General features: G+C 42.7%; 1 protein-coding gene and 1 long non-coding RNA gene across 8 annotated transcripts in view; one reads left to right on the top strand and one right to left on the bottom strand.

Moving 5' to 3' along the window:
* The window catches only part of AUH (AU RNA binding methylglutaconyl-CoA hydratase), a 191,565-nt gene that overhangs the window by 131,732 nt on the left and 33,342 nt on the right, over positions 1-26,491 (top strand). The window lies entirely within an intron of this gene.
* On the bottom strand, positions 19,878-25,544 carry LOC129046024 (uncharacterized). The gene is made up of 3 exons (XR_008506684.2): positions 25,409-25,544; positions 20,272-20,426; positions 19,878-20,178 (listed from the first exon to the last, which is right to left on the bottom strand). It is a non-coding gene; the product is annotated as an uncharacterized LOC129046024 (long non-coding RNA).

Raw genomic sequence — 26,491 nt, 5'->3', positions numbered from 1 at the left:
CACAAGTCATGATGGGGTTTTGTTTTTTGGTTTTTGGTTTTTTTTCTTTCTTTCTTTTTTTTTTTTTTTTTTTCTGAATCTCTCTGGTGTTCATAGGTCACAATTTCAGGCTCACAGTTTCGTAGGTGGTCATGTTTTTCGTTCCTTTCCGGGTGTTCCAGTCTCAGGGAGGTCTCAGGTTCACAGTTTCGGAGGTGGTCATGTCTTCCGTTCCTTTCCGGGTGTTCCGGTCTCAGGGAGATCTCAGGTTCACAGTTTCGGAGATGGTCATGTCTTCCGTTCCTTTCCGGGTGTTCCGGTCTCAGGGAGATCTCAGGTTCACAGTTTCGGAGATGGTCATGTCTTCCGTTCCTTTCCGGGTGTTCCGGTCTCAGGGAGATCTCAGGTTCACCGTTTCGTAGATGGTCATGTCTTCCGTTCCTTTCCAGGTGTTCTGGTCTCAGGGAGATCTCAGGTTCACCATTTCGTAGATGGTCATGTTTTCCGTTCCTTTCCTGGTGTTCCAGTCTGAGGGAGATCTCAGGTTCACAGTTTCGGAGGTGGTCATGTCTTCCGTTCCTTTCCGGGTGTTCCGGTCTCAGGGAGATCTCAGGTTCACCATTTCGTAGATGGTCATGTTTTCCGTTCCTTTCCTGGTGTTCCAGTCTCAGGGAGATCTCAGGTTCACAGTTTCGGAGGTGGTCGTGTCTTCCGTTCCTTTCCTGGTGTTCCGGTCTCAGGGAGATCGTTTGTTTTTGGTTAGTGGCTGCGAACGTGCACTTAAAGCTTTGGAGGGAATACAGGGTCCCAAGGAGATTGCTGTGATTGTTGTAAGCAGGACAATTCCCAGCATCTGGAGTATACTAAAGAGCTGTGGTGCCCAAGGTTCCAGGCGTGTTTGCCGTAAGCATCTTTGCTGCCAGCATTTGTGCCACAGACATTTTTGCCACATTAACTAATTGCTTGTAGGGCATTGTTGCCATAAAACATAAAAAAATTACCTGTTGACAGTTTCATTTCTCCATCAACTCGGTACTCCCATTTTTACGTTTTCTAAATCTTAGACCTCGTACTGGTCTATACAGCGACGAGTCGATGTGGTGGTCCCAGAATAGCGGATGACAGCCAGCCACGTCTGTCTACCTGAACACACAGTGGTGAACCTTCCTGGGTGCTCAGCCAGACTGCACGCTGCATTAGGGGGTGATAGCATGTTAGTCTGCCGAGCATTGGTGAGCGGTCGTTCCCCCCCGCCAAAACCAGAAGCTTACTAAGGTAAGGCAAATAGGAAAGAAGCAGCTGGTAGGTCATCACGGTTTCAGAGAGCATGAATTACGGACTCTTTACCTAACTTAGATGCTGTCTTTACCAGTTTACCTGGTAATATTCATAGTTGGAGCAAAAGAAGAATCAAGTCCCTCTTTTCCCCTAGAAAGAAACCGTTGCATGATTCCTGATGAGTATGTTTCTTGAAACTGTTGACAACTTTTTGCTAGCAGAGAACGTGATATAGACAGAATTAAGGTATTCACACAGAATCTGGCTGAGATGATTTGGTGAAACACAAGGATTGGTCATGGGATGGAGCACACGCATACATACCAGTCTAGTCCAGAGCTGTCCTGCCAGTCACGTGTGTTACATACCGTGGTAAGAAGCAGCAACATCTCTAGTCTGTTCATTTTCCCTCCAGGGAGGTCAGAAGAGACTTACAGCAGATTTTGTTTAAAGAGGTGGTTATCATAAAGCACTTAGTTTAACCGTAGACCCTGAATCCCTAATGACTGACTTTGAGGTGGGGAGTATTGTCTCTTTCCTTGACATACACCTGGATAAAACTAACCTGCCGTTTGCTTCACGTGGCAAAAACCCAACCGCAAAATAATTGGTACCAGATAGAAGTTGTGCTATTAAACAGATGCTAAATTCAACCGAAGAATTAAATGCATTACAGTGTTCACGTTTCTTCCAGTTTGCAGCATTATGGATGACTGTTGAGCTAACAGATGACGATGATTTGCCACAAACATTGGTTTCTTATCTTGAAACACTGCATTGGAGGAGAAAGGCTGAGGGACTCGAAGGCACAAAGTTGAACCCACGTTTCCCACAGAACTTTGGAACATTTGTCAATGGACATGTGACAGGATGCCAAGAACAAACAACAGTGTGCAAGGCTTTCATAACACAGTACAAAGCTTGGTTACAAATACGCATGCTGGCATTTGGAAACAGATGCCTCTCTTAATGACGGGAGAAATTTGATCAAGAAAAGAAAAAGTCCGATGCAGAACAAGGTGACAATCAACAAGCAGTATATACGTATGTACTACTATGAACAAAGGAATTTAAAGATGAGTGCTTAGGTACGGTCCACAAAACAAAATCAGTCATTTGTGCAGTCTTGTCGTAAATCTACACACATTTTAAATGTAATAAATATTTTGTATGTCATGATAAAATCCTTTTGGTTTTGTTATTTCTCATGCTTCATTATGTCGTTTTTAATGACTGCCCCTCTTTTATGTTATTTTATCTTTTATGGCAAATTGCTTTACGGTCATTAGTTATGTGGCAGAAATGCTTGTCGCAAAGATGTCTACAGCAAAGAAACTTCTGGTAAAAACACCAGACAGGGGTCCCTAAGACCGAACCACTCCGATAAGTCGAAGAAAGACCCCTTTGAAGGAGTCATCTTCTTAAGCCAGATGGCTCTGCCAGTGATCTTACGTAGCTGAGTTTCAACTTCCCCGAAAGCCTTAATCCAGGTACAGCAGGTGGTGGTGGCTGACAGAAAATCCGGGGCTCCCCTGCTTTCAAGAACAACCTGGGCCAGAGAGTCTTGGGGTTTTTGTTGGGGGGCTGTCTTAGCAGTGGATTCTGTAGTGTTTCCAGGGGTTAAGGAGAGATTCCCAGTCACAGCCTTGTTAACACGCACTCCTACCCAGGGAAGTAGGGGCCTGCCAAACGGTTATGAAAGGGGCTGGGAGATCCTTTTTAACTCGATGATGTAAATCCGGGGGAGTTGACCTGCCAGGTGTCTCAGTTTGTTTGTGGTCAGGGGTGCAGTTAGATAAGAGGCATTGCCCGGTTAGGTGCCAGCCTTCTAGGCATTCACAGGTCTGAGGAGAATGATGAGCCCCACAGACAAAGGTAAATCATGTCAGGGCACACACCATGCCCACCAAGGTGGCACAGTTACTGGAGTAGAGCGTCATGGTCAGATCAGAGTTTTTGTTTCCAAATCCAGCAGTCTGAAAGGTTATTTCATTTAGCGGTGGCTTGGGAGATACGGTTGATGGTGTGATCTTTACAGGCCAAGTGCCAGAGGGAGGAAAGAAAGAGAAGAAGAAAGTGTTTCATGTTTAATATATGATGTCTTGATCTGATGTCTTGGGAGTAAGCAGTCTACCTCAGTGTCAGCTACTTCTCTTCCTAGTCAGTTTTATTTGGGGGTCTCCGGCGTGTACATAGGACCAGATGTCAGATGGATCCTTCTTCAGCTGTGAGATGTATACCCAAGGTTCAAGCCACTAAAGTTTGACTGCCATCTGAGTAGTGAGGAGGACCTGGTATAGCTCCTTACAAGGAGATTCAGGGGCAGTCTTCGTTCTTCGTCATTCCAAAGAACATACTAGTTTGGAAAGTCATACCCAGATAGTTGAGGAAATCAGAAGAATTCAGGATGCAGTCCAGTTTAAAGGTATATAGCAAAACCTCAAAGACAGTTAACAGGACTAGGATCTGATCTTTACAAAGGTACAAACATAATTTTTCTTTCTACGCCCACCCCCACTCTTTACTAAAGATAGTCACAGTGAGACTTAATTTATTTGCATTCAACTTGGCCAGACTATTTACTTAAGTGCAGGAATAGATTTTGACCATGTAGCTCTTTTTGGAGACTGCTTTGCTGAAAACTTTTTTAAGGATCTCAGACTGAACCTTTCCGAGCCCCTGAGGCCAGGAAGCCATGCCAAGGACTCGCCATCAGATTTTACCTGCAAATATCATTCCAGTCAAAGCCTTGGTGATATAGCCAGTGTTTCCAATTGTGTCCTGTTACAAGGGAGAAGAGATTACTGTTAAACTGAGGCAAATAACTAAATATGTTGCCATGAAAAGAATACACAAGAATGTCTGAAATCTGGGTGGATCAGAGAAGGAGAAAAAGTAAATGTTTCATCTTTGTTTACAAAGATACACTTTATTAAATTGCTGCATTAAAAAAAGGATTATAGGGGCGCCTGGGTGGCTCAGTCGTTAGGCGTCTGCCTTCGGCTTGGGTCATGATCCCAGGGTCCTGGGATCGAGTCCCACATCGGGCTCCCTGCTTGGCAGGAAGCCTGCTTCTCCCTCTCCCACTCCCCCTGCTTGTGTTCCTGCTCTCACTGTGTCTCTCTCTGTCAAATAAATAAATAAAATCTTTAAAAAAAAAAAAAGATTATAATCCTCCTCCTAATAAGTTCATGCAGTCCCATGTAATTAATCTTTGTTTTCTTGAATGCAGTTTTTTCATTAGTTCTAGAAATTCTTACCCAGTAGTTCTGTCATCTTAAAGTTATCAGAAACATGTTAAGTCCTTTCTGTGAATCTCCTTGAAGATGAAGCACATTTGCAGGAACACTTCTATAAAAGCATCTAAGTGCTCTCTGTAAATGACAAAAACTTAAAATGCCCATTGGTAAAGACCTGATGAGAGTTCATTTGACAAGGAAATGTAGTTCTTTCTGTAATACAGAATATTTTAAGATCTGTAGAACATAAAGAGGGCTCCGTATTACTTCTTACTCAACAGTGCTTCCCATGTCATTCAATATGGTAAATAATTAGCCTAATTCATCTCAGTTCTTATAAGGAGAGAGAACAAATCTCTTGAGATGTTTGGCCCTTTGGAAAATCCCAAAGCTAGTTCGAGGTCAGAAAGACTTGACAGGGGCGCCTGGGTGGCTCAGTCGTTAAGCGTCTGCCTTCGGCTCAGGTCATGATCCCAGAGTCCTGGGATTGAGCCCCACATCGGGCTCCCTGCTCAGTGGGAAGCCTGCTTCTCCCTCTCCCGCTCCCCCTGCTTGTGCTCCTGCTCTCGTTATCTCTCTGGCATATAAATAAATAAAATCTTTAAAAAAAAAAAAAAAAAGACTTGACAATTTCATTTGGGGAAGTTTGTCAAAAATACCAGAAGGCTTTAACATACGTGGTCGGATAGGATCACGGGTGGCTATGAAATAATCGTTATGTATTTAACCATAGTGACAGTTAGAGACTTTGTAGGCAAATACAGAAAGTTAAATCGTAAAAAATAAACCTTGGCTCTTTTAATTGAGAAGACTCAGTTTTTTAAAAGTAATCAAAGAAATAATTGTGACAACATGATGTATAGGAAATTATTTTGAGGAAACACAGACTTTTGTTTTCTAGGAAGATTAAGAGATAAAATCCTGCACAATCTCTTATCAGGAGCAGAAAATAATCTAAGAAAACTTTGTCCTTTTGACAGAAAGGAAACCAATTATAATTTTGTACTGGTGTAGTTTCGATAATTTAAAATTCATTTTTTTAACTTAATTTGATCCATTTTAAACTTAGGTTGATCACAGATAAAATTTCTTTCTCAAGATTCCTTTTCTACAAATCTGCCACTTTTTCTTTGAATTCAGATTTCATGCTATTTTCCTTTTTCCCATTCTGATAACTAGCTTCCCTTTACAACAAAATGACTTTCTTTTCCAAACCTCAATAAAAAATGTATCTCCTTTCTTCATACCCTCTCTTATGGAAACAGACATCCTACTTTCCTTATATACAGAGATGTTTCCTTTATTATTTCTAATGGCTTTAAATAATTATGAACAGCCTGTTACTGGCAAATTTATGAATACATTTCATAATCCTAAACATATATTTTCCTCCTACCAAGTTTTCCAGTGTGACACGAAACATGTTTACTGTTAGACCAGAATGTCTTTAGTTCATCTGTAAGGAAAGCCAAAAGTGGATAAACCTAGTTTTAGTACGTTTAAGTATTTTGTTCTATTTGAAGATGACCTAGATATTCAATGAATTTTTCACATAATTCATCATTTCACTTATCAAAACTTTAAGGTTTCAAGTAACCAAAAGATTTTGGAAACTACTTGCTGAAAAGTCACCCTAGAAACTGTTACCCCGTTTGTATCTATTTAAATAATTTGTTCCTTTTTTTAAAGTTTTTATTAAAATTCCAGTTAGTTAACATAGAGTGTAATATTAGCTTCAGGTATACAATATATTGATTCTACACCTCCATACAGCATTCGGTGCTCATCATGACAGGTGCACTCCTTAATCCCCATCACATATTTCATGCATTCTCCCCACCCACCTCCCCATTGGTGACCATCAGTGTGTTCTCTGTAGTTAAGAGTCTGTTTCCTGGTTTGTTTCTCTCTTTTTCCCCCTTTGCTTATTTGTTTTGTTTCTTAAATTGCACATGTGAGTAAAATCATATGGTATCTGTCTTTCTCTGACCTGAAACCATAAAAATCCTAGTGGAGAACACAGGTAGTAATCTCTTTGACATTGGCCGTAGCAACTTCTTTCTACATATGTCTCCTCAGGCAAGGGAAAAAATAAACTGTTGGGACTACATCAAAACAAACAGCTCCTGCACAGTGAAGGAAACAATCAATAAAACTAAAAGGCAACCTATGGAATGGGAGAAGATATTTGCAAATGACATGTCAGATAAAGGGTTAGTATCCAAAATATATAAAGAACTTACAAAACTCAATGTCAGAAAAATGAATAATCCAATCAGAAAATGGGCAGAAGACATGAATAGACCTTTTTCCAGAGAAGACATCCAGATGGCCAACAGACACATGAAAAGATGCTCAGCATCACTCATCATCAGGGAAAACAAATCAAATCCACAACGAGATATCACCTCACACCTGTCAGAATGGCTAAAAACAATGGCACAAGAAACAACAGGTGTTGGCGAGGATGCAGACAAAGGGAAACTGTTGGTGGGAACGCAAGCTGGTGCAGCCACTGGAAAACAGTATGGAGTTTCCTCAGAACGTCAGGACATTTGTTCATAATGGTTTTGTTTAGATTACCTACAAAAAGTTCATTAGGCAAAGTCAGTCATCATCTAAAATTATTTTTCTGGCTGATAAGTTTTGTAACAGTGATAACATGAACTTTTTTGTTTAGTAGACCCGGTAGAATTGAAGTTGTGTGTCTATATTGTATCTAATATTGATAACTTGAAGACATAACTCTTTTAATTAAACCACACTTAAACTAGCTTTAATAGCAAATATTTCCCCAGATCATGGGAACCTAACAAGTGTTTGGGTTAGTTTCTATTGTATTTCTGAGAATTTTACTAATACTTAATTCATACAAATCTCTTCATTTTCTTTAAGCCAGTTAAACAGAGCTCTTTTATGAGTTAACTTTGTCAGTACCATCCAGAGGTAGAAAATGCTGCATGTTACAATACATGTATATAGACACATAAACGTACAGACTGATGTAATCCAAGGCCTTCTAACTTTTGTTCCGAAATTTTAGTCATGAGTTGAGTATTATAATGCAAAACTCACTGGCTTATACAGAAACAGCTGGGATAAGTTAAGTTTATCTGCTCAGATGGCTAAAGGTTTTTCTACTAACAGTTGTGAAGAAGACACTTAAGATTTTTTCATTTGCCTACGTTTCAAAATAAACTTTCCCCCTTTTGTTTTCCTTCCAATAATAAATTATCTCCTTGAAGTTTGTACTTCAGAGAGTCGGCTTAGGTAAGACTTCCTGGAGAAGCCCAGGTAGAACATTCACACTTCAAAGGCACAGGGAAAGAATACAAGTTTTGTTCCCTAAAGCCAAAATTTTTACAATACTTAAAAAGCTTTTTGGATTGGTAAAAAGAATAGGTGGACTTTGGAATGTTTCTAGAGCCACGTTCCTGGGCTCACGAAGATTTATTGGATAGGGGTAGTTGCTTCTGATGGGGCTCTGGTCTGGATGGTGTCACAGGATTGGCTCGCCCATTCACCTGTGCTGGGTGTTTATTTCCCTCTGGAAATAGGGGAGAAGGCCAATAAAAACTTGCTACCTGGCTGTGAATATGATCAGCTTCCACTTTGGCCAAATTTCTGATCATAATGTTATTAAATGCTTTTCAGTGTCTGACCAGTTTTCAGCCCGGATGGACTGTAAATACTTCTGGCAGTAGTAAACCTCCCAAGGATCAATAGCCAGTGGCCTGGACTTGGAAAGGAAAGGACCGTACGGTGTTTTATTTGCCTCTGTCTTTTGGGCACTGCAGAGATCTGGGGACGCTGCCTCTGGGAGGAATTCTTAGCGTTCGCTCTTCATTTCTCCAGGATCTCATCTGCAGGCTCCCAAGTGAGGTTTGAGGTATAGAGTGTAGCTCCAGTATCTACCAGAGTTTGGCCAGTTTTTTCACTAATTTTAATTTTAGTTTCCCCTTTGCTGTTTTAAGGGAATTACTGATAGCAATTTATTGGAGAATCCCATGGAGCCTTTCGACTCCAGGAGGGGCCCATATGGGGGCCCTTCCTTGGGTTTAGCTATGGGGGCATTCCAGTTGGCGTTGACAAGTTTGCACGGGCCCTTTGAGGACAGTCTGTTTCCCCATGGCTCAGTTGATTACAGCAGGGATGCTGAGCCCTGGGCCAGTGTTTCAATGGTGGACCCCTAGGAAGGGATGAGGCAGGAGGTCCAGGTGTAATCCAGGTCTCTGGCCTTGTAGCTGTAAGGCTAACAGTCTGGTGGACTTTTGTTTATGATCTTGTTTTTCAAAATTTTCAGTATCCTTGTGCAGTGAGTTTTTTAATGAAGCTATTTTGGCATTTTGAAGCCTTTTTAGAGTCCAGTATACCAATAAAAATAGTTTGTCTGAATTGGAAACCCTTGCTTTCAAGGGCATTTTTTAAATGAGTGATCTCGTCTAACTGGAATGGTCCCCATAATGGCTGTTCTAATTCTAGGTTTTTAGTGCTGCAAAGTGACTTGCTCAACTCTTTGGAATTTAAGGATCCATTCTTCTTCTTATTAATTGGTTCAGTTTAGTTATTTTTAGCTAAGCCAGACTAGTACCTAAAAGGGATATGCTGCTGGGTGGGGACTTAAGTGATGTTTTACCGTTTACCTTGTTACGGAAGTTTTCTTGAGGTCGACAGGTAACTGTTGTCAATCTAACCTCTTCCATGTACAACTTACCCTAACATGTGAGTCTTTACGTTGGGTGGTGAGTACTGTAACAGCTTTTAAATGGTCAACCTGGGCCCACCAGTGCTTGTGGCTTTTTAGCCTCTGAGACTGTCATTAGCATCAGTCTCTCTCTGAGACAAGGACGCGTGTGTCCTGTAGGCACACCAGCAGAGGTTATTGTGGCCCGGCCAAGGGAAGGCCCTGTGTGCACCACCACCAATTCCTGCAGAGCCTTGGATGGGGAAGGACAGAACCAGCAGACCCCCCAAAGGGGATTGTGGACCGATTCCAGACAATTGGGGAATGGCAGCTGCTATGTGGAATCTGGGGAAGGATTTTGAACAAATGGTGCTACAGACCAAACCTCCTGCAGCGGGGCCAGAACCAGGGCCTGGGGTGTTCCAGTCCTGTGGGGGATGGCGTCTGAACCAGTCACTAGTGGCTTGGGTTCGAGGGAACTGCCTGCTAGCCCAAGCTGGCCTGCTGGGACCGGAAAGCTGCTTACATTGAGAGCTTGAGGCGAAGAGAGCAGAGGTCAGGTGGAGAGGAAAGTTCCCAGGCCCTCAGAAAGGACAAGAAACAGAATCGGAAAGGATTCTTGGGTGCCATGCCTGTGTTTCTCATTGTCTTCGAAGCTGACGGAAGTCTCCTTTGATCCCGCCGCTGCCTCCGACTCTGTTAAACAAAATTCACCTGCGTTCATGTGAAGATGTAATTGGCTTTGTTAAACCACTCATGACAGCATCGCATCCTGGCAGACAGAAGGGAGCTCTGAGGAGGTGCTGTCCAAAATGGAAGCCTGTTGTGGGTAGAAGGAGTGGGAAAAGGGCCCATTCAAGCAAGGTCGCCTTCCTTTGAGGGAAGGTGGGGGTCTGTCAGGCAGTTAGCTCGCTCGGCCCAGCCAGGTAATTGCAGATGGACTGGGTAAAGGTCACATTCCTGGGAGAGGCTGAAAGTGCAGTGATGTTAGGGATTAAGTCTGGGTCTGCTCAGCTTGGGCCTAGCACAGCGCACTCTGTTTGCGGTCTGTCATTTCCTCAGTTCACAGCTCCTAGGTTGGCTTGTGTGTCCTTTCAGCCCTCTCTCCCCCCAGCTTCTCTTAGGCCTGAGAAGTTGGCTCTAGTGTAGCTTTTGTTTCTTTGAAGATAATCTGTTGAGGCTTTGCTTTTCTTCTTTTTTTTTTTTTTTTGTTTGTTTGTTTGTTGTTGTTTGCCTGCTTCCCTTAAAAAATTATTTTCTTCCTCTCTGGCTTCTTGGATTACCATTGTATTTATCTTGCTAATTCACTGGCCCTCTTCATAGGTGAATTGGTGCCCTTCAGTGTTTTGGAAATATCCAGCCAGTACCTCCTCAAGTATTGTCTCTGTCTGTTCCTTCTTTCCTTTTCTTCTCAGACTGATCAGTTTTATGCAAGACCTGACCACTGTTTTTCCTTCTCTGTGTGCTGGAGTTGGGATAATTCCAGTTTACCTATCCTGTGTTCAACCGGCCGCTGAATGTATCTTTGAAGTGTCTCATTTTAGTTGTTTTCCCTTTCCAGAAATTCTGCTTATTTCATTTTAAAATCTCTGTATCACTTTTTCTAGTTTTATGTTTTCTGCAAATATATTTAAATTTGTCATTTATATATGGTAAACGTATTTGTTTTAAAACCTGCATCTGATCATTTCACCTTTCGTCTGTGTCAATCTTTTTACCCCCTTCTTTGTTTCTTTTGGTTCTCGTTCTTGTCTTTTCTTTTTGTGTCTGAGTATCTTTTGTGTCTGACTGCTTGCTGGCATCCTGTGAAGATTTCCTCCTGGGCTCTTGGACTAGGGTTGAATGTGCCCTGCCCCAGAGAGGTTTGTATCTCCTCTGCTGTTGGCCCCGGGGGCAGTGCAGGTTGGATTTCTCATCACATTCAGTTCTTCAGGGTCCACGGGTGCCCAGGTTCTGGGATGCTGGTGGGCGGAAATTTGTGATTGCAGGTCTGTGGCCATAACTCCCTTAGCAGTTTTCCTCTTTCTTTTTAACACCCCCCACACCCCCGCCCCGCTTGTTCTCTTCAGTGTGAGTATGAGGGCAGCTTTTTATGCAGTCTTTTGCGGTGATGAGGTTGGAGATCTGGTTTACCTTCCTAGAACGGAGCCTCTGTAGTCCCACCTGGACAGTGGGCAGGTCTCCTCTGGGCGCCCCCCCGCCACCTGAATCTGGCTGTAGCTCTTGACTTCTGTCCCGCAGCCCTGGGCCCTAGGACCCGGATCCACAGCCAGGGCTGCAGTACCGGTAAGTTACCCTGAGACATCATGACTCAGGGGCTTCTATATTCTGCTTACTTATGTGATTTCTGGTTTCATCCCTAAAATGGCTTAGGTGTTCCTTGCTGTTTTTTCAGATCTCCAGTGCTTTTAACTTGATATATATATTTAAATCTTGAAACCCAGCATTCTTTTTGTTTGCTTTCAAAGGAAAAATTGCCTAATCCAAATATCATAGTCCCAAGACTGTATTCGACCTGTTAGACTTTTCTGTTTTTCATTAAACATATAGATACATTTTAGGATTGAGATATTTACCATATTAGGTACTTTCTTGTAAGTCACTTATTTAGAAATGTCATCTGGTTTTTAGCTGTCCTATTTATCATATTTACCTGTCATTTCACATATTTGTATGTTTTTAATGTGGAAGCATAGATAGCTGTGGAGACTCTTCTGGTTTGATATCTGATCTTCATGACTTTGTAGATGACACACTCTGGTATAAATTACTTTGTCATTGCTGAGAGTTTCTCTCTGAGCTAGGGTACAGTTAGTTTTCATACATGTTACCTACATATTTGAAAGTAAGATGGGGTGCAGGGTTCTTCAGATCGAACTTGTTATTTGTATCTATATCAGGGGTGGGGAAACTTTCTATAAAGGACGAGATGGTAAATTTGTCAGGCCATGGGGGCCATTAGTGGTTCTGAGGCCAACTCCTTATCTCAGCTGCTGTTGTGTAGGTCTGCCACAGACCACACACCAAGGTGGGTGTGGCAGCGTCCCAGTACAACGTCATGTTCGGAGTAGGCAACGGATGGATAGGCCTCTGTGTATGTCCTTACAGTGTCCGTCTGCTTCATGTGCTGGATTCTCATAGGGCAGACCAGAATTTCCCTTGCTTATTGTACATTCACTGTCTGTATTCTCAGGACATGTTTCAGTACAGTTGTGTCTATTTCTAGTCATTGTTCCCTGTGAGGGATTTTGTCTGTTTCCAGCTGTCTGTTACCACAGTATCACAGTTTAATAATCCACTCCTGGAGTTAGTGGCTCAAAACAATAACCATTTCTTTACCTCCGGTGCGTATGCGGGAGTGATTTAGGCTGGGCCCATCAAGCAGGCCTAGTCCTGCTGGGCGGCCCGCTCACAGTCCTGCTGGGTGGTAGCTGGCCCACGTGGCTGGTCCAAGACGGACCCCCTGGGACAACTAGCATGAATCAGCCTTTCCCCATCCTTCTTCCTCCTGCATGCTGGCTGGTTATGGCATGTTCTGAGTGTAGGTGGAAGAGACCTGTAGGTGTTGGTGAAGCCCCATTTGCACCACTGGCTGATGTACTTTACATGCCTGTCCTTGCCTGGGGGCTCGGGGGAGCCGTGCGGCACGTGTACTCAGAGCCAGCAGGGACAGCAGCTGCAGTCTGTTCTTTTTCTTGGATACCCCTTATCAAAAAATGTTTATACCATTCTTGGTTTTAATCCAAAATTGATCTATTACTTTGTTTTGAGGGAAACTTTTCAGAATTATTTGAGAAATGTAAGTTAAAAATTGAAGAAAAAAAAACATCTATTTTTATAGCAAATTTTTTCCTTTTCTTTTTCATCCTGAAGTATCTCATGTGTCTTGTTATAATGACAGACCACTTACTAAAATAAAAATAATAAAATGCATAAACTTAGTTTTTCTGAGATCAGCTTACTTATATGAAAATGTGTGAGATTCCCAGTCAAGATGGCATAGGAGGATCCTGAGTTCACCTCCTCCCATGGAAACACCAAGACTGCAACCACATGTAGAACATCTCTGACCTGAAGACTAGCAGAACAGCTCTTCCATGGCTAAAGGTATAAAGAAAAAGCCACATTGAGAGGGATAGGAGAGGCAGAGATGCTATCTAATCGGGACCCATGTCCAGGCATGGCAAACCCACAAGAAGGAAGAATATCACGGATGTGGAGTAAAAATGTAGTGCATTTAGAATGTATCCGAACTGAAGCCACACCAACTTAAAATAGACTGCTATATTCATAGGGTGTTATATGAACCTCATGTAATCATAAACCAGAAACCGATCGTAGATACACAGTGAGGAATCTAAACATAACACTAAAGAATGTCATCAAATCATAAGGGAAGAGGGCAAGAGAAGAAAGGAATGGAGTACTATAACACAACCAGAAAGCAATGAACAAAATGGCAAAAGTATACCTAATCAGTAATTACTTTAAAGAGATTAAAGGCTACAATCAAAAGATACAGGGCAGAAAAAAAGACATAGGGTGACAGTGGATAAAAAAATAAGACCCATCATATGTCGCCTACAAGGTACTCACTTCAGACCTAAAGACAGACTGGAAGTGAGGGGTTAGAAAAAGATATTCCTGGGGTGCCTGGGTGGCTCATTCGCTAAGCGTCTGCCTTTGGCTCAGGTCATGATCCCGGGGTCCTGGGATCGAGCCCCACATTGGGCTCCCTGCTCCGCGGGAAGCCTACTTCTCCCTCTCCCGCTCCCCCTGCTTGTGTTCCCTCTCTCACTGTGTCTCTCTCTGTCAAATAAATAAATAAAATCTTTAAAAAAAAGAAAAAGATATTCCTTACAAATGGAAATGAAAAGAAAAGCTATGTGTATCAGACAAAATATACTTCACAACAAAAACTGTAACAAGAGACAAAAAAAGAGCATTGCATAAAGCTAAAGGGATCAGTCTAACAAGTGGATATTACAGTTGTAAATATCTGTGTATCCAACACAGGACCACCTAAATATATAAAGCAAATGTTTTAGACATAAAGGGAGAAAATGACAGCAATACAGTAATAGTAAGAGTCTTTCATAGCCCACTTAACATCAGTGGATCAATCATCCAGATAGAAAATAAGAGAAGAGTGGCTTTGAAAACACATTTTACCAGATGGACTTAATAGGTATATACAGAACATCCCATCCAGAATCAGCAGAATACATAATATTTTAGGGCACATGGAACATTCTTCATAGATCCCATGTTAGGCCACAAAACAAGTCTCAATAAGTTAAAGGTTGAAATCGTATCAAGCACAGATCCTTTTCAGAGTACAGCAGTATGAAATTAGAAATCAATTACAGGAAAAATGTGGAAAGAACACAAACACATGGAGGCTAAACAACATCAAATCAACAAATCGAAAAGGACTTAGAAAAATACCTTGAGACAAATGAAAATGAAAACACAATGTTCCAAAATGTCTGGGATGCAGCAAAAGCAGTTCCAAGAACGCAGTTTATAGCAAGACAGACCTGCCTCAAGGAACAAGAAAAATCTCACATAAACTAACCTTACACCAAAAGGAAATGGAAAAAGAACAAAGCCCAATGTTAGCAGAAGGGGGGAAGGAAATAATAAAGATCAGAGTGCAAAAAAAATGAAAGAGACAAAAAAAAAATACAGTAGAAAAGATCAATGGAACTAAGATCTGGTTCTTTGAAAAGATAAGCAACATTCATAAACTTTTAACCAGACTCATCAAGAAAGAATGAGAGAGAACTCAAATCAGAAGTGAAAGAGGAGGGCGCCTGGGTGGCTCAGTTGGTTAAGCAACTGCCTTCAGCTCAGGTCATGATCCTGGAGTCCCAGGATCGAGTCCTGCATCGGGCTCCCTGCTCAGCGAGGAGCCTGCTTCTCCCTCTGACCCTCCCCCCTCTCATGTACTCTCTCTCATTCTCGCTCTCTCAAATGAATAAATAAATCTTAAAAAAAAAAAAAAGAAGTGAAAGAGGAAAGGTTATATAATTGACACCACAGAAACACAAAGGATCGTAAGAGACTAAGACAAACAATTATATGCCAACACACTGGACAAACTAGAAGAAATACATTCCTGGAAACAGATTCCTGGAATCAGGAAGAAATAGAAAATTGGGATAGATGAATTACTAGTAGTGAAAATGAATCAGTAATTAAAAAAAAACTCTCAACAAAGAAAAGTTCAGGATTAGTCAGGTTCACAGTTGAATTCTTAATAAACATTTAAAGAAGAGTTAAAACCTGTTTTTCTCAAACTATTCCAGCAAACTGAAGAGGAAGGAACACTTCCAAATTCATTCTATGAGACCAGCATTACTATGACATCAAAACCAGACAGACACTACTAAAACCAAAAATTACAGGCCAGTATCTTTGATGATAGCAAACCAAATTCAACGGTACATCAAGAGGACCATATGCCACCATCAAGTGGGATTTATCCCAGAGATATAAGGATGATTTAATATCTGCAGAGTAATCAGTGTGATATACCCCATTAACAAAATGAGGCTATAAACCATATGATCACCTCAATAGATGCAGAAAAGCATTTGATCAAGTCAATATCCATTTATGGTAAACACGCAGCAAACTGAATATAAAGGAAAGGTACTTCAACATAATAAAGGCCATGTATGGCAAACCCACAGCTAACATACACAGTGTTAAAAAGCTGCAAGCATTTTTTCCTAGGATTAGAAACCGCAGAAGAATGCCTACTCTTGCTGCTTTTATTCAACATAGTACTAGAAGTCCGAGCCACAGCAGTCAGACAAGAAAAATAAAAGATTTTATTTATTTATTTGAGAGAGAGAGAATGAGAGAGAGAGAGAGAGAGCATGAGAGGGGAGAGGGTCAGAGGGAGAAGCAGACTCCCTGCCGAGCAGGGAGCCCGATGCGGAACTCGATCCAGGGACTCCAGGATCATGACCTGAGCCGAAGGCAGTTGCTTAACCAACTGAGCCACCCAGGCGCCCAGGCAGACAAGAAAAATAAAAAGCATCCAAATTGGTAAGGAAGAGGTCAAACTGTCACTATTTACAGGTGACATGATAGTATATATAGAAAACCCTAAAGACTCCACCAAGATGCTGAAAGTGCTATTACACCTAATAAATGAATTCAGTAATGTTGTAGCATACAAAACTAACATATAGACATCTCTTACAAATATATACAAACCAGTATAAAGAAAAAATCAAGAAAACAATTCCAGTTGCAGTTGCATCAAAATAAAATACCTGGGAATAAGTTTTTTCAAGGAGGTGAAAGACCTGTACTCTGGAAACTCTTTAAGACATTGATGAAAGAAATTGAAAATGATACAAATAAATAGAAAAACATACCATGTTTGTGGATTGGAAGAATTAATACTGTCAAGATGTCCATACTCTCCAATGCAGTCTACAGATTTAGTGCAGTCACTATTAAAATACCAACAGCATTTTTCACAGAGCTAGAATAAATAGTCCTAACCTTTGTATGAAACCAGAAAAGACCCTGAATTGCCAAAGCAATTTTGAGAAAGAGGAACAAAGCTGGAGACATCACACTCCCTAATTTCAAGATACATTACAAAGCTGTAGTAATCGAAACAGAATGGTGCAGGCAAAACCAGATGTGTAGTCAGTGGAACTTAGTAAAGACCTCAGCACAAACCCACGCTTATATAGTCAACCTATGACAAAGGGGACAGTTAATCTCTGACAGTAGACAATGTGGAAAACGTCTTTTCAACAAATGGTGTCGGTAAAACTGGACAGCTACATGCAAAAGAATGAAACTGGACCTCTTTTTTACACCATACACGAAAATAAGCTCAAAGTGGAGTAACTTAAATGTACAACCTGAAACTAAAACTCATGAAAGGAAACACGGGCTCTAAGCTCTTGGATATCAGTCTTGGCAGTATGTTTTTGGATCTTTCTCCTCAGACATGGGGAACAAAAGCAAAAATAAACTATTGGGACTACACCAAAGTAAAAAGCTTTTGCACAGTGAAGGCAATGATCAACAAAACGAAACGCAACCAGCCTACTGAATGGAAGAAGGTATTTACAAATGATATATCCTCTAAGGGGTCAATATCCGAAATATATAAAAAACTCATACAACTCAACAAGAAAACAACAAGCAATCCAATTACAAAATGGGCAGCAGACCTGAGTGGACATTTTTTCCCCAAAGGTTGATTGATTGATTGATTGATTGATTGATTGATTTAGAGCACATGAGCAGGGGGAGAGGCAGAGGGTGAAGGACAGAGACTCAAGCAGACTCTGTGCTGAGCACGGAGCCATTATGGGGCTCAATCTCATAACCCTGAGATCACGACCTGAGCTGAGATCAAGAGTGGCCGCTCAGCCAACTGCGCCACCCAGGCGCCCCTGAGTAGATTTTTTTTTTTTAAGTAGACATATATACAGAAGGCACTCTACACGTGAAAAGGTGCTCAACATCACCCATCATCAGGGAAATGCACAATGAGATATCACCTAACACCTGTCACAGTGATTAAGGATCAGAGAGACAGGATATAACAAGTGTTGGCAAGGATGTGGAGAAAAGGGACCCTCCTGCAGTGCTGGTGGGGATGTAAGTTGGTACAGCCAGTATAGAAAATGGTATGGAGGTTCCTCAAAAAAATTAAAAATAAAAATACCATATGATCAAGCAATCCCACTCCTGGGTATTCAAAGAAAATGAAAACACTAATTTGAAAAGACATCTGCACCCCCATGTTTATCGTAGCATTGTTTACAGTAGCCAGGGTATGGAAGCAACTCACGTGTCCGTCAAGAGATGAATGGGGACACACACACACACACACACACACACGAATATTACTCAGCCATCAAAAGGAATGAGAGCTTGTCATTGGTGGCAACACAGGTGGGCCTGGAGAGTATTGTTCTACTAAGTGATAAAAGTCAGGGACACATGCCTTTTACTTAGATGTGGAATCTAAGACACAAAACAAATGAACGAACAAAACAGAAACAGACTCCTAAAGACAGAGAACAAACCAGTGGTTCTCGGAGGGGGGAGGTGGGAGGAGTGAAATAGGTGAAGGGGATTTAAATGTATAAACTTCCAAGTTATAAAATAAGGAAGTTGTGGGATGTTAAATGCAGCAGAGAGAAAACAGTTGGTAATATTATAATAATTATATATGGTAATGAATACTTGCTAGGCCTATCGTGATTATTTCATAATGTATATAATATTGCCTGTCAATGACTTCAATGAAGAAAAAATAGTAAAAGGAGGGAAAATGGAGAAAAGAAGCTATGTGATACTGTGGCTGTAGATAAGCGAAGTGTATTTCTGAAATGCTGCTTTGTGCCGTTGTATTTTAAGTGTCTGCCAGGTGCCCTATAACTGAAGGCCAGTGTGTTAGTGAAGCCTTACCTGTGGAAATGCAGGGAGCATGCTTACAGTCGGAAAAAGTAGACCCAGGAAGCAAGAGGCGTCGATAATACAGAGAAGATAAAACAATATGGTGGACCTCAATGTGAGACAGGAATCCATCCAAATCCTAGAGGAGAACATAGGCAGTAACCTCTTTGACATCGCCCACAGCAACTTCTTTCAAGATACATCTCTAAAAGCTAGTGAAACAAAAGCAAAAATGAACTTTTGGAACTTCATCAAGATAAAAAGCTTCTGCACAGCAAAGGAAACAGTCAACAAAACAAAGAGGCAACCCACAGAATGGGAGAAGATATTTGCAAACGACACTACAGATAAAGGGCTGTTATCCAAGATCTACAAAGAACTTCTCAAACTCAACACCCAAAAAACAAATAATCAAGTCAGAAAATGGGCAGAAGACATGAAAAGACACTTCTCTGAAGAAGACATACAAATGGCTAACAGACACATGAAAAAATGTTCATCATCATTAGCCATCAGGGAAATCCAAATCAAAACCACACTGAGATACCACCTTACACCAGTTAGAATGCCAAAAATGGACAGGGAAAGAAACAGATGTTGGAGAGGTTGTGGAGAAAGGGGAACCCTCTTACACTGTTGGTGGGAATGCAAGTTGCTACAGCCACTTTGGAAAACAGTGTGGAGGTGCCTCAAAAATTTAAAAATAGAGCTACCCTATGACCCAGCAATTGCACTCCTGGGTATTTACCCCAAAGACACAGATGTAGTGAAAAGAAGGGCCATATGCACCCCAATGTTCATAGCAGCAATGTCCGCAATAGCCAAACTGTGGAAAGAGCCGAGATGCCCTTCAACAGATGAATGAATAAGGAAGATGTGGTCCATATATACAATGGAATATTTCTCAGAAAGGATGAATACCCAACTTTTACATCAACATGGATGGGACTGGAGGAGATTATGCTAAGTGAAATAAGTCAAGCAGAGAAAGTCAATTATCGTATGGTTTCACTTATTTGTGGAACATAAGGAATAGCATGGAGGACATTAGGAGAAGGAAGGGAAAAATGAAGGGGGGGAATCGGAAGGAGAGATGAACCATGAGAGACTATAGACTCTGAGAAACAAACAGGGTTTTAGAGGGGAGGGGGGTGGGGGGATGGGTTAGCCCGGTGATGGGTATTAAGGAGGGCACGTACTGCATGGAGCACTGGGTGTTATACGAAAACAATGGATCATGGATCAGCACATCAAAAACTAATGATTTATTGTATGGTGACTAACATATCATAATAAAAACAAAACAAAACAATATGGTGACCCCCAAGGTCTCGGATCCTGGTAGAAATAGAGGGATTTGCAAAAGGGGTGCTTCCTGTTTCTGAGATGAGCAGTGTGGGTGGATGAGGAAGGGCGCAGGAAGTAGACAGTGCCTGTCCAGATAGGTGGAGTTGCTGGGAATGGAGGTATTGCTTGAGTGCCGATGTGAGGCCAACGCAGATGTCCATGAGGGAGGGAGGGGACGCCGGAGACCCTGCAGAGCCTGTGTGACTAGAGAGGAGACAGATGCCTTTTGGAGACAGGGTACAGGAGCCATGCCACATGGGTCCACCTGTGGGGGGTGCAGGAGAGGTGGATACTCACCAGAGCTTCCCCTGACCAGGGTTGTGCCCAGGCACCTGGGCTGAACTCTGGGCGGCATCATTCCATAGACCTCGAGATTTCCTGCGGCCATGTGGTGCTGTCTGGATGCAGAATCAGAGGGGAAAAGGGCCGCTTTGTGCATGGCCGAGGGTTGCCTGTTGCATGCAACGAACAATGAAGGGAATGGTAAGATTAAGGAGGGAATTTAAGATTACTCCTAGCCCAAATGCAGCAGAAGACTTCTAGTAGCGGGAAAACTAGAGTGGAGAGGAGGGAAACAGAGGATTAAGGGGCTGAGGACTGGGGAGGGGCAGGCAGGAGGTCCAGGGGCTGGAGATCTGGGCCAACCCAGCTGAAACAGGGCCTGGGCGTCTCCTCTGAGGATTCAGGGAGGCAGTTGCTGGTGTGGACAATGAGGGACCCAAACCCCTCCCAGCCTTCAGTTTGCCATCCTCATCATGAGGCTTTTCATCCACAGCCTGTGGGCTTACGCTCCATAAGGAGCAGCCGTTTTCATTGCTAAATGGTTGTCCTGTTTGTTTGCTTAGCTTCTCACCTACTCATGTGCACAGAGTACCTTCTTTTCAAGTATTTTGCCTTTAGCGTGATGTCTTTTGCATTATTTCTTTTATGAGATGCTGTTTCTACTTCATTTATTAGTTCTGTGGTAATATTATTTTGGTCCTTAGTGGTTTCTTAGCTCTGCAGTCTTCTTCATGTTTCAGTTTTGATTTATCATCGCCTCATTGCATCTCATGTATTGATTTCATGTCCTCTCTGAATTCTGGGAACTTTCCATTAGTTCTTGCACTGGGCTTTCCTTCAGTGAAGAACGGTGTGTCTGGCACGTGTGTGCCTTTGCTCTCCTCTGCGGGGCCTGCTGTGGTGGCCTGGAGGAGAGGGGAGGCTGGTGGAGTTTTCTAGAGCTCCCATGCCAGGTCTTTCATCACCCACATGCTTTTTAACATGAACCTCTATCGGGATTGTTCTGATGCACAGTGAGTGAACTTGGGGTTGAGGGCTGAGTGCTGCGGTGTTCCTGCCATCTGAGAGAATGGGAGGAGGGGGCCGGGAGAGCAGGATTCGCCCCTGGGCGCCGGAGGCAGACCCTTGTGCAGCTGTGTGGGAGCCCTTCCCCAGGCTCCCTCCGCCTAATCGGGGCCATACCTGTTTCGCATGAGATGCACCTGTTCATCGTGTGTTTATCACTGTGTTCCCCGGCTAGGGCCAGGGGCCGGGACTCTGAGGACAGCAGGGCTCTGCGCCCATCCCCGTCTCCAGCCCCTGTATCACTGTTGGCAGCGTAAGGTAGAGAGGCTCAGCAAAATCCAGGTGTGCACATGGGGGGTGGGAGTAGGGAGCAGGGCTGGGGACCCCTGGTGGGCTGAGGATGGCAGGAGGAGCGGGCCCCGTGCCTGACTGGCCCTGACTTGGGGCCTCTGTTTGCCTGTCTGCATGAAGGGCACTGATACTGCTGCTTTCTAAGGGGGCTGGGAGGAGTAGATGGGCTCATTCCATCCGAGTCCTGTGGGCCCAGTTTGCCGCTCTCAGCAGGTGTTTGCTCCCCATAGTCGCTCACTTGGGGACTTCTCCCACTCAGGTTATCCTTGACCCCTCCGGTCTTTCTTCCTTTATGTTCACTTTTGCCTTCTCTTTCACTAAATTCTTGCTGATGGTTGAAGGTCATTAGTGGTTAGGTAGTCGTGATCATTTCTGCCTTCTTTGTCCAGATTTGCTCTCATCAGATAAAAGCCAAAATGGCATCTGACCATTCTGTGGGACAGCCCGTGAGAGGAGGGGCCTGTCTCTCTGAAAGTGTTTCGATTTTTAGATTTGTCGTGGGGCTGCCTTCACACCCTTTGTCCTCACCTGCTGGCAACTGGCGCAGGTCTTGCCGGCGTACCGGCTTGGCGCCACGTGGCCCGTCCTTGAAATCTGTCGTGTGTGTTCCTGGGCTGCTTCTCAGCGATTATGCCGTAACATTGTGGCACTTCTCACCTTTTATTTCCTCCCCTCACATTGAGTTTTCAACTAATTTTTGTTGCTTTTTTTAAGAGAGAGTCTAAGAATTAGCAGTGAGCTAGCTGAATATCTGTCCTAGAAAAATCTGCAGTATATATTTTAAATTTGTAATTGATGCGTATTATGTTTCCAGTGTTTAAAGAGTTTTCCATTTCAAATACTGACAGTATGGCTTGATTTTAATATTTGTATTTCAAACTTAATTTTTCAAAGGAACATCTTTGTCAATCCATTGTTGACATAAGCCAAATTTGCACAATGATGGTAAAAGAACTTTCATTGTTTTTGCTAGGATGGCAGTAATTAATAGCTGTCATGTCTGAAAGTTCCTTTCAGATGTTCTCCTAGAACAGGGAGAAGACAGGGATTGTCTCTCCGGAGCCTCTCATGGGTCGTGTGTAGTCAGCAGGACTCTGGGAGAGGGTAAAGGGGAGTGGCTAGCCTGTCTTCTCCCGGGCCTTTGCCCACACCCTCAGCAGCATCCACCAGAAGCTAGCTGTGAGATTTGGGGAAAAAGGGAGAAAGTGTCAGCATTTAGCCAAGTTAATTTCACATATATTTTATGTCCATCAGTGCTTTAATGTAGTTTGAAATGTGAAACTCTAATAAATATATAAAGCCATCTTTATGGGCCCCTGGGTGGCTCAGTTGGTTAAACACCTGCCTTCAGCTCAGGTCGTGATCCCGGGGTCCTGGGATCAAGTCCTGTGTCGGGCTCCCTGCTCGGTGGGGAGTCTCCTTGTCCCTTTGCCTGCTCTGCCTGCTTGTACTCTCATCCTCACTCTCTCACTCTCTTTCTGGAAATAAATAAATAGAATCTTTAAAAACAAAACAAAACAAAATAAAACCATCTTTATTAAACCTGCATCTGAAATTTCTCTGCATTTATGAGCAAGCTGAGTAACTAGGAGCAAAATGAGTAACTAGGAAGGCTACAGGTATACAGTGTTTGGGGTTTTCCCCCGACATTTTATTGTGACAACTTTGTCATTTTAAGTGATATTCTGTTAATACTATACAGTGAACATTTGAAAAATACAGATCAGATAGTTATTATAAATTAGCCAGCTGAACATGAAAAAGCAAAGCTGTGGGAGAACACGTGTGTTGTTATGATGAGTTGTGGGAGTTGCTGGTTCAGGAAGGGATTTTAGGTGATGCATAGTTATGTTTGTTTTATTTTGCTTCGGGTGTAGGGAGAAGGTTACTTGTTTTCCACAGGTTTCCTGTTAGAGTTATGAAAAACTGACTGGGTGTTGGATGCATCTTACAGAAATAATTTGTTTCCAGTAAGTTAGAGTTGCTTCATCTTCCCTGGATATGCTCTGAAGAGTGGCTCATTCCCCTGTGTTAATGTGAAACAGTTGTTGACTGTTCCCCTAAATAACAAAATCTTATAGTGTCATTTCACAGGCTGGCTGGCACTTCTCCCAAGAAGGAGTGATGCTGATTAGTTCATCTTTATAGTTTCAGCCACTGTGAAATACCATGCTTGTGTTATTTTGCTGTTTGTTTTCTGTTCACCATTTAAAATAAATAAATAAAAACGCGGGCTGTTCCGTGGAGGAGACCTCGGAAAGTGCCAGAGTGAAGAGCCGGCCACACCGGCCCGCACCGTCCTCATGGGATCTGTGCCTGGTGCTCAGCTCTGCCACTCCTGTACCTCCAGCCTTTCCCTGCAGTAAGAGCCCTAAGAACTGCAGGGTGAGGCAGAGCTGGGCCCGCATGGGCCAGCAGAGACTGAGGGGAGGAAGATGTGCCCTCAGAATGAAGGCAGGCATGAGTGCCTTCTGTCTTGTGGACCTGGCATTGAGTACACTTCTTGGCAGCAGCAGCTTGCCCGTGGGAATTGACCCCTGTGTGCTCTTGTTTTGAGCTTTCTGCCATCGCTCCCTGCCCTGCTACTAATAATTCACTTTTCCTTTGTTCCAGTTACCCAGTTACATTCCTGCACTAACTCCCACTAAGACTTTGCTCTATCAAAGGGCAACTGTTTGAGGAGCCATGCCTCTTCTGTCTTGTAGAGGGAGGTGGCTTGCTGGTAGGAGAAGCAGGTGGGCTGCAGAATCAGACTCCCCTCATTCACCCACCGGTTGACCTGGTGGGCACGGGTGACCTCTCCGAGCCTGCGATCCTGCGATCAGTTAAATGACGATGAATGATAGTAGTGGCCCCATAGGAGTGTTACAGAAACCATAAGGAATAAGCTGTAAAATGACATAGTACGTAACATGTTCTCAATAAATGGTGGTTATTTATCTACTAATAATGGTTCCACGTGCCAGAATCTTCAGATTTTTATCATGTGACCTGCCTTTGATAAGGAAAAACAAAGTATTCAAATCTTCATGTCCACTCCATTATTTAGTCATTTTGTCAAATACTTGTGTATATTGTTTCATTTATCAGTAATACCCTACAGTGTCTGTGCTTACCCAGATGTTTTGTGATACCCAGAGAGAAAACATGTGCTCATGGAGGATTTTCCACCTATGTCTTTAGCCCTCTCTTAGACCCCTCATTTAATGAAGGGGTCAGGTCCAATTTTTATGAAGCACCAGTCAGAGGGTTCACTCTTTGTTGATACAGATAAATTAATACATTTTAGAAAGGCTAGAAGCACCGCTGATGTGTGAGTGTCACTTAACTCTACTTCTGATTATCAGAGTTGACAAAGACTGTGTTTGTTGTGGGATGAGCATTGCAGAACGAACATCTTCCGTATTATACTCTCCCCACCTTCCCCCCTCTGTTACTTTTTAAAGATAATGGTTAACATGTTCTGTTCATCTCTTTCTTCATGATTTTGCAAGACTGGAGGATGATTCTGAAGTTTTGGAAAATACTGTGTGAGTGTGGCCTGGAAAAGCTGCTTTTGGTAAAGGACAGATGAGCAGAAGAAGAGATGGATTTTACAGCGTGGGCTGTCCACTCATCCCTTGTCCTTGTGCTTGGCAGCCTCTAAATGTCCACACCACATGGGGCTGCTTCCCTCATGAGGCTTGGGTGTATATAGATAGCCAAAAGAACGTGGCAGGAGACATGGGAAATCACCTCCCAGGTCCATCTTGTGCATCTGCTCTCTTGCTTTGCTCACCCTGGGGGAGCCACTTACCAGGTCAAGATGCAGCCCTGTGGAGTGGCTGGTGGGGCGGGGGATGCAGAGGCGAGCAGTCGAGAGGCAGCCTGGACGGACGCACAAGGCCATGGCCTCCACGTGATGTCTGGATTCCTGACCCACAGAAACTGTGAAAGAGTAGCTGTTGTTTTAAACCACTGAGTTTTGAGGTAACTTTCAACACACACTAAATTACTACTGTGGTACTTATTGAAATCTTTGGAGCTGATGAAATCGTTTCTTCCTAAAGCACAGGCTGTGTGCTTTATGCTTGGCCATGTTCATCATTCATCTGGCTTAGGGGATATTATTGCATAATTGTTTGCTTCCAATGTTTATGAGATTTTTTTTTAAGTATAAAATGGTAAATATATCTCAAAAAGAGGTGGAATTTGGTGATATCTATAGATATCAAGCTATTAAATTTGGTATCTTATTTCAGGAATTGTATGACTTAGTGGGGGGTAAACATGAAACATTTTTAGTAACTATCACTATATTAAAGAAAATCAAGAATTTTCTTTAAGGCTGTCATGTATATACATACATGTATTCATAGTCATTTGACACCATAATTGTATACCCGTAAGTCATGTCAAAAAGGAAGGGAAATGCAGCCTCGTCACAATCCTTGTGATGTACTTCTAGATACTAGTATGACTTTAAATCAGCTATATTTACCATATATAATGTATAAAATACATTATCTTTGTAATTAACTAGGGGTCAAAATGGAAAAGATGTAACGTGTACAGCAGGTGTAGTGTTATGGCACAGAATTTTTTTTTTTTTTTTAAGATTTTATTTATTTATTTGACAGAGAGAGAGAGAACACAAGTAGGCAGAGTGGCAGGCAGAGGGAGAGGGAGAAGCAGGCTCCCTGCAGAGCAGGGAGCCTGATGCGGGACTCGATCCCAGGACCCTGGGATCATGACCTGAGCCGAAGGCAGCTGCTTAACCGACTGAGCCACCCAGGCGCCCCTGGCACAGAAATTTTACTGTAGGCAGGAAATTTCTGCTACTGCAACAATAGTAATTTGTTTGATAAATGTGTACCACTGGATGGACATCAGAATACAG

Source organism: Mirounga angustirostris, unplaced genomic scaffold (assembly GCF_029215605.1).
Source record: "Mirounga angustirostris isolate CCGP_5_RB_7025 unplaced genomic scaffold, mMirAng1.0.hap1 SCAF_15, whole genome shotgun sequence".
NCBI lineage: Eukaryota > Metazoa > Chordata > Mammalia > Carnivora > Phocidae > Mirounga > Mirounga angustirostris.
The sequence above is the reverse complement of the archived record's forward strand: the minus strand, read 5'-3'. Positions and strand labels throughout refer to the sequence as shown.